Source organism: Cupressus sempervirens, chromosome 9 (assembly GCF_028749045.1).
Source record: "Cupressus sempervirens isolate cs-2001-9-10 chromosome 9, ASM2874904v1, whole genome shotgun sequence".
Taxonomy (NCBI): Eukaryota; Viridiplantae; Streptophyta; class Pinopsida; order Cupressales; family Cupressaceae; genus Cupressus; species Cupressus sempervirens.
In genome coordinates this window covers 229,466,620-229,482,277 of record NC_143126.1, presented here as the reverse complement: position 1 = coordinate 229,482,277, position 15,658 = coordinate 229,466,620, and the positions used below count along the sequence as shown (strand labels likewise).

The following is a 15,658-nucleotide window of genomic DNA, read 5'->3' as shown; positions in this document are numbered from 1 at the left end:
TTTTCCATGATGAAAATTAACTTTTAAAATTGCCAATTAGTTCTAAATTGCAAAAAGAAATTAAATGGTGCCTTGGAGATGTTAAATATTTCCATTTAATGAGGATTTAGTAATTAATATGTCATTAAAACAGGATTTTGGCTAACCAAATGCCATTTTTAAATATTAAATTACCAATTTCATTGAAGGCAAAAAGTTTTCAAGACAATTTTAATTTATTAAAATCAATTTTTTGCAATTTCTCTCCAAATCAATTTTGTTATGCCAATAAATTTATTTAATTATTTATTTATTTTGATAAAAATAAAATAAAATTTCTTCTAAACCCAAAAATCGATTTTTGCAATTTTATTTCACCATGACAAAAATTAATTTTTTTCACCAAAAATAATCAAGATTTTCCAAAAGACCAAACTTAACAAAATTTTCATTTTTGAAAATTATCCAAATTTACACAATTATATCCAAATTTTCAAAAGAAAAAATGTCTAAGTACAAAATTTACAATTTTATCCTACCAAATGTTGCTCAAGGATGAAATTGGTGGCTTAGGAAAATCAAGTTGAAACCAGGTGAAAATAAATCTAACCTTCTCCCCACTAGCCCTGAAGGTGTCCAAGGCTCAAAATTTTCAAAATTCAAAATTTTTGGACAATCCAAAAATTTGCCAAGGCGATTAGAAAAAAGGGGGTCCCCAAAAATTTTGGGGTGATGGTGTGAAAACCTCCCCTCCTCTATCTGATCTTAGGAGTTTGATATAGTGTCCACATTTTCTTTCAGCCTGGGCTTTAAATTCTATAAATTTTTCAAATGCTTCATATTTATTCTTTAAGAAATACACCCATGTCCTACGACTGAAATCATCAATAAATGTCATGAAATAAGTAGTCCTCCAAATGGAAGTAACTTGCATAGGACGGACTAGGTCAGTATGCACTAACTCTAATGGATATCTAGCCCTCCTAGAATTTCCAGAATTAAGGTGAAGCCTATGTTGCTTACCCAAAATACAAGCCTCACACTTGTCACATGAATTTCCTATAAGTGGCAAACTATCTACCATTCTTTTATTTGACAACAAATTTAAACTAGCATAGCCTAGATGACCATACCTGAGGTGGCATAGCCGTGGGGGGTCTTCAATCACACTCCTTAGAGCTAATTGTGTTTGAGGTGCAATACCAACTTGAGATGAGAAACATGTCTCTATCCTCATGGGAAACATTTTGTTCTTTGTCATTTGAACTGCTGCAAGTAAGTTCTTGCCCCCATCCTTTTCATGAATGACACATGTGTCATTCTCCATCAGCACTTTGTATCTATTTTGAATGAGCTAACCAATGCTCATGAAATTGTGCTTCATACCAGGGGAAAAATACACATTTTGTATTTCATTCTTCTCACCTTTCTTGGTGTGGACCATAATAGATCCTTTTCCCACAACTTGTAGGGTTTCATTGTTACCCATCTTAATCTCAGATTTGAAACTCTTGTCAATGAATGAAAATAAGGTTTCATTACCACTCATGTGGTTTCTACATCCACTATCGAGGTACCAAATCTCAGGGCTTCCTTCTTCACCAACATTACACATGATGAAAGCAGTGACATTGTTTCCACTTCCCATGTTCACATCAGCCACATTTTCTTTTTCTGACTGATCATTTTTCTTCTTCCAGCATTCATTTGCATAATGCCCATATTTATGATAGTAGTAGCATTCTAAATTAATCTTATTTGAGTTGTATTTTTTCTTACCTCCTCTTGAAGTATTTTATGAGCTACTTGCTCCATCTACCCTTCTTGAGCTTTCTGCTGTAGCATTTCTTTGTCCTCCATTACCTCAGTCTCTACCTCTGGAGTTTCTGCTTGAGCCATTTCTTCCTCTCCCCCTTCCTCTTGGATTTGACTGAGCCTTGAATACATACTCTTGGGAAGAAGAAAATGTAGATCTATTGATCCTATGCTCATAAGTTTGAAGAATACCCATCAACTTATCCATTGTCAAAACAGTGAGGTCTTTTGCCACTTCTATAGTCATGAGAAAATTGTCATATTTATGAAGTAAACTCCTCAATATCTTTTCCACTATCCTCTTCTCTTGATAGTCTTCTCCATTTGATTTTAGTTGGTTAATCACATTGGAGGTCTTTCAACTGAAATCAGCAATTGATTCATTTCCCTTCATCTGAAAGTTCTCAGACTCCCTCCTTATATTCTGTAGCTTTATTGTGTGGACGTTATCACTCCCCTTGAAGTTCATTTCAAGGATATCCCAAGCTTCCTCTGCATAATTTGCTGCTGCAATCTTTGGGAAAACTATCTCTATCATTGCTGCTTCAATCAAACTTAATGCCTTAGCATCCTTTCTTCTTGACTCCTTCAACTGAGTCTTTTGATTATTGGTGAGCACAACATACTAAGTTGGGTCTATCACATCATTGAACTCGTTAATCACAAACTCCCATGAATCATTTGCAACCATTATGGTTTTCATTTTGTTTGCCCATGTATCATAATTTTGTCCATTGAAGGGTGGTGTTTGCTGCCATATTTTTCCTATATCTACTACCATGTCAAATATCCCAAGAAAAAAAATTCCCTAACTCACTATGGATGTGGGGCCTCAAAGCTCTAATACCATGTTAGCAAATATAAATCAACTTCAATACTCACAACCCTAAACCTAAAATTTTTCTCAGCATAAACTATTTTCGAGTGCCAGTTTTGCTCAGCACTTGAAGGTGCTGAGTGACAGGCAATAGGTTTCAAGTGAGCTTAGCACACAAAATAAAAATGCAGTAGGTGTCGAGTCAGCTCGGCACACAAAGAAAATGCTCAGGAACAATAGAGATGCTCAGCACCAATAGATGTCGAGTGAGCTCAGCTCAAACTAAAGTTTATAACTTAGAAAATATTAACAATAGAAGAGGATGTCAAGTGTCCTATTCAAATTGGAAATATTATAACTTAGGAAATTTCAACATGAATGCTTTTGCCATTAAAACCAGAGAGCCAAAACTTTAAGCTTCCAAACAAAACTTGTCAAATGCAATGAATAGAAGAGGAAAAAAAATGGATTCAAGTATGTCTGTTTGCTTTACTATTCAACTTGATTAAACTATTACAAAAAATTGGGAGCATTTGGCATCAACCAGAAAACCCTAAAGTAACCCTAAATTGATAATACTTCAAACTTAAAAATATTTTAAACTTATAGCTCTAATGGTTGCATACAATGGTGCCTAGAGCAATTGCTACTTCAACAGGTCAAATCCAACAATGAGAAACTTACAAAGTGCATAGGGGAAACACATGCAACTATAGGCACGAACTTTTTTCCTTCTTCCTTCTCTGCTCTACTCTGCTAAAATTGATCTACTGAATATGCTTGGACTCTACTGAATGAATGTCTAACATTCCTTTTTGTCATATCTTTCCCCCTCTTTACTAATTTCAAAACTCACCTAACAAAAATAAATGCCTTCCATCCATGGAACACACAGATAGGGTAGATGGGTGTGGGGCTCGAGGACAACTTACAAGCAGTTAACGTTCAAATTTCTAACACTATTTGTATAAATTGTTCATGTGCACTTATGCATTGTCCTTGTTTGAGAGGCTCATCATAGAATTCTCGTAAGTGTTCATGAGAGTCCAAGCATCTAGGAGTAGTCCAATCAAAAACATTGAATAAGTCCGTAATCTTGTTTCTCATAATTGTCCCCATAAGCCCATAGCATTTCTTAGTTTGTACTCTTTTACAGGCCTTGTAGAGCTGAGATTTTTCATTCTTCAAATGATGAGCCTCATCAATAATTACAACTTCTCACTGCACTTCACATAGGCTGTCACAATGAATATGGAATGTATCAAAACTTGTTAGGACTAACTCAATGCCAGTGATTTCTAATTTTTCTAGAATAAGGTCTCTATTTGGACCATGATATATAGCAATATTGAATGCTCCCCATTAATGAAACTCATTTTCCCAATTAAAAATGGCAAATGTGGGACAAATAATCAATATTAATTTTTTATTTTCAATAAGCTTCTGGTTCTTCTTCCCATCAGAGCCACCACCAATAAAATCATCAAATTTTGGTTCCTTCCGCAGCACAGTAGTGAGGAATGCAATTATTTGTATAGACTTCTTGAGTCCCCTATCAAATTTACACAAAGATATCATAAGATTTTCTTATGCAATAATATTTGGTGGATGAAGAAAATAATTATCCAATATTAATACCCTAGGCACAAGACAATGCAAACTGTATGCAATTCTCTTCTCTCTGGGTTTGGTAAATTGACATGGACATGAATAGTTGTTGTAAAAAGTAGAGCTTTGACAAGTTGAGACTACAATACAAGATATTATAGAAAATAAATGCACATAAAGAATTCTCTATAGTGTTAAATAATCAAACATCAAGCAAAATAAAAATGAAATGTCACTGTTTCATGGTCAACAGATTGATATTTTCCAAATACATCAATGCTCTAACTCCATTGAGTCTCTATAATAGATGCACTCATAAAATGTAAAATATATCAGCAATAGAAAACATGAGTTTATCTAAAACTAAAATTGAACCAACAGAGGAGTTGGAAATGCTAACATGGGCTTAGTTCTCTTTACAAAAAATTCTCACATCTTGGCAACAGGCATCTTACTAGTATTTTGACACTCCTTTAATACTATTATTTACTTTATTTTCATCTACTTCAACTAACTGCAACAAGGTTTTACAACTTTACTGCAATGGTCCAAAGGGTTGCAATGCTATTATCGGAGGACACATATAGCAATGTAACCTAGGATAATCTCCTACTACTACAATATGCCAGCCCATAACTCCAGCAGTGTGTGGCATGGTTGTGTTGTACCATAGTTGGAATACTTAGCTTGGCAAAAACTTAGCATTTTAAAAAATCGCTTATCCAATGAGTGTTTCTATTTAATTTAATTGATTTGATTAAAAATTGAGTACGAAATTGCATCCTCCTATAGGATCTTAATATTATAGTAAGCTAACAACTGAAAATGAATTTATGATCATTGCCCTTGAGCATCATCATGATTTAGAGCAGTTCATAAATTGCATATTACAATGTTTGACATCTTCTTCCCTATTCTAGTTCAAACTTTGGGAGAGGTTTTAAATTTCTAATAATCACATTTGAATCTTGGATACCAATAGCATAAGATTTTATCATTGATCAATGATATAGTGATAATGAAAAAATTAGTATCCTAAGTTCTCAATTAAGGGGTGTAATTGAACATGGCCCAAGTTTGTAGGTTTTAAGAATGTCGAATAACAATACCTCACATCATATTGAAGGGCACCTAAAAAATCACTCCAGATTTACCTAGCAAAAGAACACGGGAATGCACTACCATGATTGTAATTTACTGCCATTAATTAGGTTTTGACATCTACCAGTTTCTACCTCCTTTTTTTATAGATTGTGCACTTATCATTAAAATTGCATTATTGATAGAATCAATACTCTAATCTCAAGGATAGTCAGAGTTTTTTTACATCTTACAAGCAAATCAAACAAGGGAACATTGAGTTTCATGAAGGAAAATAAAAACATAATGTGAATGTCTAAACAAAACAGACTTCTAGCCAAGACAATCAGAGGCAGTGTAAAGAAGGTATGAGAGAAATACTAAAGACTACTTCTCGAGTACCAAACAATATTCGTTTTATTTAAAAGTTTCCAAAGTGGTTGGCTTAGATCTCACTTTTAAACTGCACCATGTTTCTTAACATAAAATTTCATTGACCAATAAGTACTACAAAGGATTTGAGATGATAAACACATTATTTGAATGTCAACAAGGCCAACATTGTATTACTTTGCCTAGTTTTCACTACCAAAGCAATAGGGCAAAAATATGATAATGCATTCTGATTCAAAATTTGGCTCCAATACATTAAATGAGTTTGGCTCAAAGACTAAACAAGTCATGTTGGAATACATCAACCCAAAGGAGAAAATTGCTGATATATTCACAAAACCCCTTCCAAAGGAAACTTTTGAGTACCTAAGGGAGAAATTGGGAATAGTATCACTCTCGTCTATCCACTAAAAAATTTGTGAGAAGCATAAGTTCAGCGGGAGCTAGTTTCTAGCCTTGATGACCCTTTTCCATTAATGATAAAGGGGGAGAGATTGGAGTAAGGGGGACCAACGAACTAAGGGGGAGCCTTGCGTAATCAAGATTGTATATTTAGGAGTTTGCCATCAATGACAAAGGGAGAGATTCATGGAAATTCATCATTGATGTCAAAGGACAATAAGATTATTGGAAGTTTTATCATTGATGACAAAAGAACTAAGATATATGAACAGAGATATATAGAGCAGTAGTAATGATCAAGCAGCAAGAATGGAACTAAGTAGCAGTGAAGAAGACAGGATAACAATAAGAAACTTACTAATCTGAGTCGCTTCCAAAATCAGCATACAGAAAGAAATTAGAACAAAATGATAAGACATAATCAGCAATATATGGCTATCAATGTTCATATCTATTCGTGAAGTAATCACTTGTATAAACAAAGAATAGAATACTAAATAATAGTTTTTTCTATGGAAGTCAATAATAGACATTGAATATTATAAGCAGCAAGTTGTTTGGCAATGAAATTAAGAACAAAGTGTTGGTCCTGTTAAGAATGCGACAAATATAAGTATTTGCTATCTATACATGGGTTGCTGGAAGTATACAGTGGAGTCATATTGCAGTGGGTAATGAACAACTAAACATAACATGATGTCGTCCAAGATTAAGAGATCCAATGGAAAGGAAAGACATGGATTAATGCCATGAAAAGGAGCCCGACAAACTTGCCATAAGCCAGCAATGAATAGTAATGATTCTGAAAACAAATATTACTACATTAAGAAGTTTGGTCAACATATATCATACAGCTACTGAAGAATTATTAAAAATAACTATAGCAAAGGAGCGGAACAAACAAAGGCAACTAGTATACAAGCATGGTGAATGATCAAAAAATGAGAACAACAAAGGAGACATCAAAGACCCTCAATGCCAAATATACAGAGATGCCATTGGTTTGGAAGTACATAGTGGAGTCATATCACAGTGGGTAATGAACAACTAAAGATAATATGATGTCGTCCAAGTTTCAAAGATCCAATGGAAAGGAAAGACATGGATTAATGTCATGAAAGGAGTCTTATAAAATTGCTATAAGCAAGCAATGAATAGCATTGATTCTGAAAACAAAGATTACTACATCAAGAAGTTTGGTCAACATAGATCATACAGCCACCGAAGAATTATTATAACAACTACAGGAAAGGAGTGGAACATACAGAGGCGACTAGTATATAAGCATGGTGAATGATTGCAAAATTAGAAGAACGAAGGAGACTGTTAATATTAATCTTCAGGTTTCTTACATTCTAAATATTAGATTATGTTTTCTTTTGTATTAGTTTATTTGTTATAGTTTGTTTTTAATTTTGTATAACAGTTTGTAACTGTTATTGCCGTCTCTTTTATAAATTTGTTGTATTGTTCTGATTGAGAAGAATATCAAATAATAAATGTTTTCCACTTTCTACATATTTCGATCTTGTTTTTCAGTCTAGGCCAACAGGAGACGTCAAAGAGCCTCAGTGCCAAATATACGGAGATGCCATCAGTTTGGAAAGTTGATAAATTGTTGTAGAGAATACACTATATCATGTGTATGAAGCTTGTCATGTTATTGTGAAATAAAACCTGTTGATGCATACATGAATTCAATATGCTGCGACTACAACAAAAGAAATATTATATATATTAAACAAAGCGGGGGATCATTGTGAACTTATCATTGAGCTAAGTTTAGTGCATTGGATTTCACAATAAGATCAGTCAGCTTTGAAAGTTTGAATACAAGGATGAGTACATTCAAAAGGTTGAGCAATTTAATATATAATCTACTAATGAAGATACCACATCATGAATTTTTCAGAAAACTATGTATAAACATCTGAAGGCGTCAAATTGTTTTGGCAGTGATTACCAAAGACTCGAACACTCGGCAGGTACAAACAAATCATGTGCCGACAGATTTGATGGATAAAAATAATTTATCTTGACTCAAGAAAATGAATTCTACACAGATAAGATATCATGTTAGAATAGAGATGAACAAATCAAAGCTTAATGGAAGGCTACGATTGGCTATTGTTCAAATTTTGAAATTGGCTTATTTAACATGTAATACTTAAATCATGAGGCATACGAAGGAACCAGATTTAGACAAAGACCACTATTTTTCAAATAACCTACTAACACATCTTCAAATTGGTGTTAACACCACATCCGAGCACTGAAATCTTAGTGCTACAAGCCAACATATTTAATCGACTCCAAGCGAATAATTATAATCTACCTTTTTTAGGCCTAATTCATATAAACTAAAATACAAATCCTTCATGTTTCTCTGAAAAGGCAATCTTGATCCTGCCCTCGCAAATAGTAGGGGATATGGAACTGCTCTAGCATCTCAAACCACTCCATTCCTTCATCATGCATTAGAGAGGGGGTTGCCGGATCAGCCACTCAACTTCACTCGGATGTGTCACTTTGTTACCGGTGCATCCAAACCTATGAAATTGTTCAAGGACCTAGAATTAGGCATGAAACTGAAAATCCCAGAATCAAACATGGGATACCAATTCATATCTACTGCTCTAAATCAGAAAGAACAAGACATGGTAAGAGAATTCCGCAACCTTTCACTTTTTGTACTGCCATAATCAAATGCTCCCAATTAGCGCATCTTCAAATGAACCCATGCATGAAAAACATATAAGAAATGTTTCTTCTTTTTACATTTAAGCTCAATGTTTGTTAAAATTTTGACCAATATCCTTGTGTTGGTCAAAATTTCAACCAACATGGGGGTTGCATTTAGAAAGAAGAAATTTTTGCCTTAACATTCTGACCAACCTAAACTTATTTAGTTGATGGTCAAAAATTTTGGTAGAAAAATGAGATTAAATCTTGTAGTGTAAGGTTATTGCTGTCCCTGTTGCTTCCTAGAGCAAGAAAATTCCCTTAATTCTGAGGAACCTATTTGATCATGTTTCCTTGTAGTCAGCTACCAATGTGCTCTCTTCAGTGTCATTGCTTGAAGATATCATTGATAGGAAGAAGAGGATATATGAAGAAGAAGCTCCATTGAAGGACTTGATGACACAAGTCACCTTTTCTCAGCCATCCAAGAAGACAAAGAAGCAGAAGATAATTGTTGCATTGGCTACTAGTTCAACTACTAGTCACATGTTGGTAGAGATTGCTAAGCCACAAAAGGAAGAAAAATTTCATGAGCTTTCCAAAGATGACTTGTAGATCAAAACAATGGATCTTGGTATCCTTGTTCAGGACTCCATGGTGAGCATGTGGAAGTGCACCAATGAAAAAATTGATGATAACCTAGAAGAGCTTAGAGAAGAAAAGGAAATCTTGAAGGCCTCAAATAGAGAACTAATGGAGTACATAAGATCTACACATGGGAGTGCTTCATCAAATCAATTTGATCTAAATGTAGAGAAGAACAAAAATCTACTTCTAAAGATGCAACAAGAAAGGTAATTTGGGTAGGTTAGCCAAGCATGGGTAGACTAGATGAAGGCTCAAGGTCCCCCATTAATTGAAAATTTGGGAAGTCTAGTGTTATATCCTCACAAGCTCAGGGAGACAACTTCAAATCATCAGACCACCATAAAAAAAGAAACAAACAAATTGATAGAGAAGTTGGCCCTTCTACAAGAAGTTATTGACATGAATACTAATGTTTCCATTATGCATGACATCTTCTTGAGATGGGCAAGGGATCATTGTTTCACTGGAAATAATCCTTTGAGTTTGTTATAGAAATCCCTATAAGGTTTGCAAATGAGCTCAAGGATGTACATGACCTAGTACAAAAGGTCATTGAGAAATTATTTCAATATCTAAAGATATTTCACAAAGATTCCTTTGTGTCCACTAATGGAAAGCTTGTGGATATTGAGAAGATGAAATCAAAGTTCTTGGTATTTGTCAATGAAGCCATTGATCCGCTAACCTTCCAAATGTCAAATATCCATGAACTCTTAGCAATAGATGCAATTATAAGGAAAGAATCAGAGAAATTCTAGCCAAGGGTCACTGGAATTTATGAATTGACTGAAATGCATGACTACTATATTGTTCAAGCTAACAACATCATCATTCCAGATGTCAAAGAATTAGAAAAAGTAATTGAAACCATGAAAGCTTATGGAGCAAAAGAAGTTACTCCTAAGAACACATGATGTTCTAATACTCTTCAACACATCTGTCATTCTCCCTCTTTTCTTTCTTTTTGTAGCCATTCATGGCATTTTGTTAGTCTCTATATCAAGCAACGATTCAAGCTTGTCCTATTTTTAGTTTATTTTTTTCAGAGATTCTTTACAAAGCAATTATCGAGTGTAACTAGCCATTTTGAGAAGACCTATAAATGTAGTCTTTTGAGAAGTTAATAGCATTGAAAAAATTATTTTTGAATGAACCCTTGTAGCTGGGATTACTAAGTGTGACTTTGAGTCCATTTCTAGTTTTGTTGTTCATTTGCTTTCAATATACTATATGGAATGAATGTTCTATTGTTGAGAATTGAAGGAATGTAAATGAAATTGATTTTGTTTCCATTTTTCAACAAATTGTATGTCCTACTTTCTTCAACATTAGCATCACTTGTCTTCTCTCTATTGTATATTGTAGTTTATTTGTGTTTATTATATAGTTCATTGTATACGAAGGCAAGAAAGTGGTGGATGGAGTAGCTGAGGGATAGGTAATGTGGGTATTGTCAAAACATTAGCTAACTGTGTCACTCAGGATTACCTATTTCACCATCTCTTCCTTTCCTCCTATTGTCATGGTTGGTTATGCATGTTTCCAATTATTTAATTTAAGTTAGAATAGATTGCATGTTGTGAGTTAGTCCCCCTTACAATTGCCTATGTTGCTTAAAGTGTTGAGAAACTTTGTGTTTGCCTCTTCTTCTCTTTGGTTAAGAGAATACCCCCAAAACCCAAAAAACAAAATTCATTGCATATCTTTTATTCAAAAGGGAGTTGTACCTTTAAATTCAGGGGTCCTTGATAAATGACTACATTGATCCATTCTATTGTTGACTTATTTTTTCTCCACAGGTCATTGGGTTGTTTAAGAGTGAAGGAATTAACTAAAAAGATAAGGAGAAAAATTGTTAACCAATAATTTTTGGCAAATCTAATTAGGAACAAATCCATACGTCTTAAGTTTCTTTAGTAAGTCTATGTGTGGCTTTACTGATACACTTAGAGATTATCTCTATGACACTCAATTCATTGAGTCATGCATAAAAACTCATTAGAAGAAATGGTGTTATCCCACAGAGGATAAATGCCCATAGTGAAACCTAATCTTTGCTTCCAGGATGAATAAGAGGAAATAATAAATTAATTGAATACCCTTGCCCAGAAAAACTAAAAGTCCCTTTACCAATATAGAAGAGTAAGCTTCAACCTCGAAAGAGAAGAGGCCAATGTTGATTATTGAGATAGATTTTTATAGGAAAGAAGATTAAGAGAAGTACACCCTTTTTGAACTAAGATAGTTCACCTTGGATCCTAAATATACTTGAAATGCTTGTGGTAAAGGGAAAGCTGACTCTATATTCAAAGAATTGTAGAAAGATGAGTTCCCTATATTATAAGATCCTCTAGGAAGAGGGAGAACCTACTCTTAGGATCTAGTATATCAATGAATCCATTGTGCTCTTTTTTGGCCACCTCACCCTATTTATGAGATACATATTCATTCATCTTTACATCCTATTTTTATGCACTCAAATCCCATTATTGGGCAACTCTCTCACTCTTCATGGAGTAGTTACCACTACTACTGTCACTTTTCAGGCCATACTAGTAATCCTCCCTGCCTTAATGGTTGTTCCTTTGGGAAGTGCTATTAGCCCTCTATGACTTGCTGCCAATAATGACCTCCCTAGAGCTTCTCAAAAGAATTTTCCCTAATTCAATGGTGATGGGAAGGTCCCTACTAATGAGTAAATCATGGTTTTCTTTGTCGCATGTAGTGTTGTTTGTCCTCACAATTAAGATGTAGCAGTGAGGATGTTTGTGTAAATCTTAGTTGAGAACATAGCTAACTAGTTTTAGCACCTTCTAGTAGGATGTATCATGACCTATGATGACATGCAGATTCAATTTGAAGCATGCTATAAGACTACAAAATATGAATGCACTCTATTGACTCAACTTACCTAGATAAAGAAGGTACCCAATGTTCTTCATCAACTGCATGCCCCCTGACATAAGTTTTCAAATTAGGCATTTGCATGTGGTTAATATTCTCATCACTTAGACCCTTGCAATCAAATTGGAGGATTATCTGATAGTGGCCAAGAAATGGAAAAGATAAATTTAGTATGGAGCCTCAACAAGCTCTACCACGAGCATAACCAACAATACTAAAGCAATGCTTTAGAAGCTCTCTAAAAAAGTGATTTCCATGAAAAGAAAAATGAGGAGGTTTATTTCTTCACCTTAGTAACCATATCAAAGATATTCCCTAAAGGCCATATGAAGGTAGAGCATTGCAATTATTATATGCTCAGCAAAAGCTTTCTATTGAGGCACCTCCCAAAAAGAAATGTTTGTGAATTTTTCATCTACAAGTGGATCATGATGGTGATTCCTTCTTAGAAATGAATGAATATAAGTAGCTGACTACTACTAATGAGCTAACAACTGAGTACCTTGAAAGAGAAGATGATTCTTCTCCCTATGGCGACTCTAAAATATTCTTTTTGGAGTATGAATCAGATTCAGAGGTTGAAGGTGACTGCTTCGCCACCTTAGAAAGAGTTTAGTTGATTGTGGCTACAAGAAGTAAGATAGAGAAGAATCTAGTGAACTTTGTTCCTTCCTAAAACTTAGCCACTGGCCCTTCACCAACTTCAGCTAGAGCATCCACTTCCTCATCCTGGATGAAAGAGCGGTCAAGGTTTTATCCAAGTGGTAAGCCTTACTCCTCAGTTTACATAATATTACAATATTGTAAATATGTCCATATCTAGGTGTCTCCCTTGAATATCTCAAAACTCATCCTACTAAATTGCAAAAGCTAGTAGATTATTGTAAAGGTAATGCTAATGCCAAAACTCAACCTAATGTCAACTCTACCATCAACAATAACAAGCCTCATTTGGATAGTGGCCCACTAGCTAATGAAGAGTTTGTCTTGCCTATGCTCTTCAAAGAGGATAGAGCATCAATTTTGACTACCTCCCTTGGTCAAAATCCTAATCCATTTTATGTCTCCTTATATGTAAATGATCATAAGCTTAGTACCTGCATAATTGATTCTAGAGCCTTTGATAATTTCATGCACTCTTCTATTGCTTGCGCCCTTTGTTTTACCCTTACCAAGATGTTTGGATGTTTCTATTCCATGGATGCAAAGCAGGTCCCTCTATTAGGTCAAGTGAAAGATGCACAAGTAGCATTGGCTACTCACACTGCAAAGAGAATGAAGCTAACCATCTTAGTAGCACATATTCTGACCAGCTATGGTATGCTTTTGAGTAGAAGATTTTGCAAGGACATGGGAGGGAAGATCAAGATGGATTGGTCTCACACTATGATTCCTATGGTAAACAAGAAAATCAAGTTGGAACCTCAGGAAAAGACCAAACTCATGGTCCTAAGGTATGATGATCCAAAGGAATAGATCATATATCAAGGGATGGAGTTGAGAGCTTCCTAGTGACCTAAATATTTGAATCATAGAGTTTGATAGAAGTTGCACTACTACTAGGTCTGGAACTGGTCTAGTGCTTGTATCTCTAGATGGAGACATAACTCAGCTTGTATACAAGTTGTAATTCATAAACAAAAATAATACAATAGAGTATGAAGCCTTGTTGTCAAGTATCACTGTTGTAAAGAAGAGAGGAGTGAAAGTCATAAGAGCTCAAGGAGATGTAGAGCATATAGTAAAATAAGTTCTAGCTTAGTACACTATAAAGAATGCAAGGCTCAGGAATTATAGAAATAGGTTATGGGATAAGATTGAGCACCTAGATAGGTTCTCGATAAAAGCTATTCCAAGGAAGTAGAATGCAAGGGCAAGTTTGTTAGCCACATCATCCTTGCTTCTAATACCACATCTGAATTTCAAGATAATTAGTACAAGGTTGAAGTCTTATTCAAGTCCAACATTCCTGACAACATTGAGACATGGAAAGTATTCAATAATGATAAATAGATCTAGTCTTTCTAGGAAGGGACGTTCAAACCTTTTAGTGATTAGTACTTCAAAGGAAGCAAAAATTCCTGCATAGATTTCTCTCCTACAACCATGAAAGAGCTAGAGCTTAGAGATGAGAAACTCAAAGGTAATAAGATTCCAAGACATCTCATTTTCCTTGAGAGACTATTTCATAGGCATTCCGCATTCATTAGAAGGGAAAGGGAAAGAAAAGGTAGAACTTGGAGAGAATATGAAGGCATGAAAATTGGCACCGGATATAAACTCAAGATGGTTAATATCAGTAGTAGCTTCTCAAGCGAAGAAAGTGAAAAAGCAAAGGGATTGTTTTCAAAGTATGAAGATGTATTTTCTTGGGGATATGAGGACCTAAAGACCTTTAAGAATGGTCAATTCAAGCACAAAATTCCCTTCAACCCTAAAGCCACTCCCTTTAGGCGAAATCAATGTAACAACAACCCTATGGCCTTAGAATCCATCTTTATAGAAGATCACAAGATGCTAGAAGCAAGAATTATCTACTCCATACATCAATTAACATGGATAGCTAAAATTTTACCTATCTAGAAAAAGAATGGGGAGATTAGAATTTGTCTAGATTTTAGAAATTTATTTTGGGCATCTTTAAAGGATAATTATCTCTTTCCCAATATGGATCATTTACTAGAAATAGTGGCTAGTTCTAAAACGATGTCCATGTTAGATGGATTTTCTGGTTTCAACCAAATTTAGGTAAACCCAAAAGATTAGTTCAAGACAACGTTCACCAACCCTTGGAGAATTTTCACATATAATAAGATGCCCTTTGGGCTCATCAATGCTAGAGCCACCTTTCAAAAGGCTATGAATGCATCCTTTGCTGATCTCAAGGATAAAATCGTGGTCATGTACCTAGATGATTTGATAGTTTTCTCCAAAAAATGAGAGAATCACCTAAGGGATGTGGATAAAGTTTTGAAAAGATGCAAGGAGCATGGGGGTATGTGCAAGATCATGGTGTACCAAACTATGGCCTTAAGTGGCAGTGAAAAATCAGCAAATCAGGTTTATGTCAACTTAACACATAATTTTGAAGTGGTTATGGACTTTATATCAAAAAGTTGTAAGAAAATAATTTGTAGAAAATTAAATTTAGTTTCTAAACTACTAAGCCTTATCAGGAGAAAAAAATAATTGATTGGTCAAAAGTTTGAATTTTAATGCAGTACTAAGAAAATTTTAGGGCAAAAATAAAAAGTAGGTGTATGTCTAACCACCTTAATCAAAATCAAATCATAATATTTTTTTAATATAATTACAGATATGAAAGCTAGA

General features: G+C 34.6%; 1 pseudogene; it reads right to left on the bottom strand.

Annotated features, from left to right (window-relative positions):
• LOC149538339 (switch 2-like) overlaps positions 1 to 15,658 on the bottom strand; it is a 193,792-nt pseudogene that overhangs the window by 134,632 nt on the left and 43,502 nt on the right.